This window comes from Pistacia vera, unplaced genomic scaffold (genome assembly GCF_008641045.1).
Source record: "Pistacia vera cultivar Batoury unplaced genomic scaffold, PisVer_v2 Contig498, whole genome shotgun sequence".
Lineage (NCBI taxonomy): Eukaryota > Viridiplantae > Streptophyta > Magnoliopsida > Sapindales > Anacardiaceae > Pistacia > Pistacia vera.
In genome coordinates, this window is record NW_022196332.1 from 1,023,781 (window position 1) to 1,028,562 (window position 4,782).

The 4,782-nt window shown below is 38.1% G+C and overlaps 1 pseudogene; it reads right to left on the reverse strand.

The window, feature by feature from the left end:
- Positions 1 to 1,983: 1,983 nt before the first annotated feature.
- Positions 1,984 to 3,527, reverse strand: LOC116105361 (annotated as a pseudogene).
- Between the last annotated feature and the right edge of the window lie 1,255 nt (positions 3,528 to 4,782).

The following is a 4,782-nucleotide window of genomic DNA, read 5'->3' on the forward strand; positions in this document are numbered from 1 at the left end:
TTTCTACAACCGTTGCTTGATTTTTGCAAGGGAAAAAATATTGACAGAACGGAATGGAGGAAAAGACTTTTCACACGATTGGCCAATATCGTGATCTTTTGAAAACTTTTGGGGACATCTTGAAGAGTCTAGTCGAGTAGAGGATGGTCTTGAGAAATCTTGGTCGTGGAGAAATTGAAAATATATCTTAGGAAGAAGAAATGTAAGTGCTTGTGAGTGAATGGGTGCTCCTTGAGGTACTGTTTTCTTGGAGTACTTATTTCTTTCTTGTGATGGGCTTTTGCAGTCTACAAACTTTAGAAGCTTGAATTACGTTAAATCTTGATTTTCATTTCTTTGGTTTGATTGTTTGTGTTTCGTTAATGTTTTCTTGGTGCGATTAATGATGCAGTAGGCATTGAATTCTTCAGAAATTTCCAAACTTAACTGGGTTCATAATATATTAGACAGCTGCTACTTCGCTTTCTTTACAAGTGTAAATCCCAATACTGGTCCACGTCATAGACGCCATTTTTAATAACAATTTGAAAATCTTCTCGATCTTTCCTTTCATTTTAGTCTCCATTTCATGACCATAGTCACCATAGCCGCACCTGAAAAATTACATTGATTCTCATTTCAAGAAAAGGGTTAGAGTTTTTCTTAATCGACGAGAACCGATCGATGGAGGAGGAGAGGCAGAGGCTTCACCGGGAAACGTTAAGTTTTGCTGAGAAAGTGAGGAGCAAGTTGGATCCTTCAGATTTTAAGTACAATTTTCTAGAACAGTGGCGTTATTTTTTCATCGGGAAGATCGACAGAACTGAAATGGAGGAGAGGGTTATTCGTACGATTGGTCAGTATCCTGATCTTGTGAAAATGTTTGGTGATCTCTTGAACGTAATAGAAGAATCTGTAATGATTTCTAAGAAAAAAAAGAAGTGTTTGTGTCAGAATTGAAACCTCTTAAGGTACTGTTTTCTGCGACTCATTTGGTTCTTGGTGGATGTGATGGATGATATTGGCTTGTGCTTTGTAGACTTCAAAGACGGAAATATGTTAAATCTTGAATAGCATTGGATTTTAAGAATCTATGTGTTTTGTTGCTGTTATTACTGATGTAGAAGAAAATGCTGCAGAATGGTTTGCTTGGAATTTTCTTTTCAAAAGATCATGCATAAAGAATCTTATACAAAAATAAGAATCATATCATGTTTTCTAAACTTTTCCCAAACATTTCCATACATTTTATTGGCAACTGCAAGCATCTTTCAATAGGTAATTCAATCATTAGACTTAAAATAATAGAGGTGACTGATTTGGAAAACAAAAATACTACGTTTATAATATCTTTTTATAAATTTTTTCTAATAATTTAATATAACAGTTCATAATTGGTTAACTTTTAAATAATTAGACAAAACTTATAATAAGTAAACAGAATCTATTTGTGATCTGACTAATCAAGAATTGTTATGTCTAGGTTATTAAAAAAAAAAAATTATAAAAAAAAAGGTTTTAAGTGTAATATTATTGGTTGGAAAATCTTTTGTACAAAGAACCAGTCAATGAAGGTGAGCTACATCAGGTGAATGTGCTTGTCGATAAAGGCATCTTTCAATGAAAGTGGGTTACGTCATATCAATGTGTCTGACATACATACATACTCATTGGCGGGTTGCATGTGCATCAATTACACAAAGGTGTTGTCTCTATCTGAGAAAGTGAAGCAGAGGACTCTCGTCATTGAGATTTGGGTTTTGAGGGCTAGCTCCAAAATCTGTATAGTCCAAATCATTGACAATAGTTTTGTCTATTAACTGAACCTTTTTTATTTGGCCCGTAGAATTGAACCGAGGAACAGTTAATAAGCTTATATTTTGAAATAATGCTGTGGCTGATTTTCTCGCGAAATCTAATGACTATTTCCTCATTATTTCAAAGAATTTATGAGTGATAATAAGAGGTTTAAGGATTAAATTTCCCTCCCCTGCTCGGCTGTTCCAACCTTGGAAGAAAATTAGTTTAATTCTTAGTTTATTATGGGAGTGCATAGTAAATATAAATACAACTACAAATACATAGTTCGCATTGAAGTCACAACAACAGTAAATTGACCTTAAATTTCTCCATCCCAGATCTCTTCAATGGACTTGTAAGGACCCTTCTCTGACACAAATGACTGAATGATGTTCCCTCTCATCTGTGGAATTTGTTCTATTTCCTGACGTTCTTCAGCACTTGACTGCCACTCAAGTATCTCAAGGTTCTCTTTCATTCTTTCTCTGTCAAAGCTCTTCACAACTAAACTTACTCCTTGCTCGTAAACCCACCTGAGAGAAACCTTCACATATACAAAATAAAGCAGAGAAGAAGTCAAGCATTAAATCTCGTCCTTTCATTCGAAAATATTACTAAAATAAGTTCAGATAACTTGAAAAAAATTGGAATGAACTGACTCAGAAATCTAATTACCTGAGCAACTGTCTTTCCTTTAGCAATTGCAATCTCTTTCAGCACTTGAGAATCCATGACTCTGTTAGTTCCCCAAACTACTCCTTTGGCTCCCAACGGCGAGTAAGCTGTTATATGGATGCCCTTTTCCTCACAGAACTCTCTCAGCTTCTTCTGTTGCCAAACTGGGTTCATCTCCACCTAACCAAAATATCAAACACGCGTGTTTATTCAGCTATATCAACACTAGAAACATAAAAATTTTGTTAAAGAATTGACTTCTAACTTGATTGACAGCCGGAGGGATTTCTGCAGAGGGAAGTAATTTCTCAAGCTTCTTGCAGGAAAAGTTGCTGACTCCTATGGATTTTGTAAGACCAAGCTTTTGACATTCCTCCATGGCTTCTCAAACAGATTCTAAATCTATTGCAACGATATTTTCTTCATTAATCGTAAGCCCTGATCCTGGTTTCAAGGTTCCCGGAAAATGAATTTGATGAGCAACCAAGGGGAAGGGTTTACCGTAGGAAGAAGTGGGGTAAGAAGCAGGGGAATAATTGCCATATAGGAGGTTAGAAGAATTGGTTATGAAGGGACAGGTGGCCTGAGGGGATTGGAGAGAGGAGAAATTCTGTTAGGAGTAAACTTAGGTGCTAGGAGGGAATAAAGGGAGAGAGGAGAAAAGGGAGAGGATTGAAAAAGTTGATTAAGGATTGGAAAGGGAGGTGACTGACCCTCGAAGTCAGTATTATCATTTTGTTTTCTCTTTTTATACTTAGCTTAATTTGCTGGATTCTCGTTTGTGGAATATTATGTAAACAGGGTCTGGATATATTATTCGGATGTACTGTTTTGCTGCTATTACTATAGAGATTCCTTGTTTTGATTGTGATCTGGGTTGGAACTGTAGCTAGATTGTAGTGTTATTTGATAAATTGCAGGTCAGGTTCTCATCAAGTGGTATCAGAGCACTGAGTTCTGGGTTATGGTCTTGACAAGAATGGATTCTAGAATAGATAACGTGGAAAGAGAAGTTACGAAGTCAGGAGTTGAGATGGGTACCATTCGAGAATGTTTGGTTGAGATACAGTCATGGGTGCGAAGAAAGGATGAGGAAGAAGCAGGGAGAACTGAGATGCGTTCATCAGAAAATGTTCAGTCTCAGCCAGAAGAAAATACAAATGGAGCAAGCGGGTCTGGCAACAGTAACCAAAACCGTAATGAAGTGACTGGGAGAAAGTTGGAGATGCCGATATTTTTTGGTGAAGATCCTTACGGATGGATCTTTAGAGTAGAGCGCTATTTCCACCTAAATGGAATAACTGAGGAAGGAAAATTGACAGCAGCAACTGTCTGTATGGAGGGTGTAGCTATTAATTGGTTCCAGTGGATGGAATCCAGAGCTCCGGCAAGTTCATGGGCCATGTTTAAGCTAGCACTACTTCAAAGATTTAGTGGGTCTCAAGAGCTCAACCCGTATGAGTCATTTATGGCCATGAAGCAGACTGGTACAGTAATGGAGTTTTGGCATCAATTTGAAGTTGTCGCTGCACTGCTGGTAGGGGAGAAGGAAGAGATACTGCAAGCAGCATTTATCAATGGGCTAAAAATTGAAGTGAGAGATGAAGTCTGTTTAGCTAAGCCCACGACATTAATGCAAATAATAGACCTGGCCCAACGAATTGAGGAGAGGAATCAATCAATAGAGGAGGCCCAAGTGGGAATAATTAAACCCACACGCATTATGAGGCCTAGACTTTCAAATGGATCCTGACCCACGACCCGATTGGATAGCCCCAACTTGACCCGATTTGAAAGTAACCTAAACCCAAAATTCCCTAACACGACCAGATTTGAAAATCACCTAAACCCAAAATTTCCTAACTCGTCTGAATCCCTAAAATCACACCAATCTTCCAATTTCATTCGACGATCGCCGAAAAACTCAGTACAAGGCTCATCGACGCATTTCTCCAGCCGCGACTACAACCCATCATCTTTTCGCCCCTATGAACGACCAAACTTCCAGAGAAGAGACTTCCCATTTCGAAAAATGACAGACACGGAGATCCAAAGGAAAAAAGAGAAAGGTCTTTGCTTCAGATGTGATGGTAAGTTTTTGTTTGGGCACAAAAGCGAGGATAAGCAATTTCAAATTATTTTAGTGGATGAAGAGGAGGATGATCCAAACCCGATTGGGGGTGGGGAGTCTGTAGAATCTAAAGTGGAGCAATAACAGGAACAAGTTGAGCTTTCTCTGAGCTCAGTGGTGGGGATTCATGGCCCAAAAACAATGAAACTCAAGGGAAGAATCCAAGGTAAGGAATTGATTATGCTGATTGATAGTGG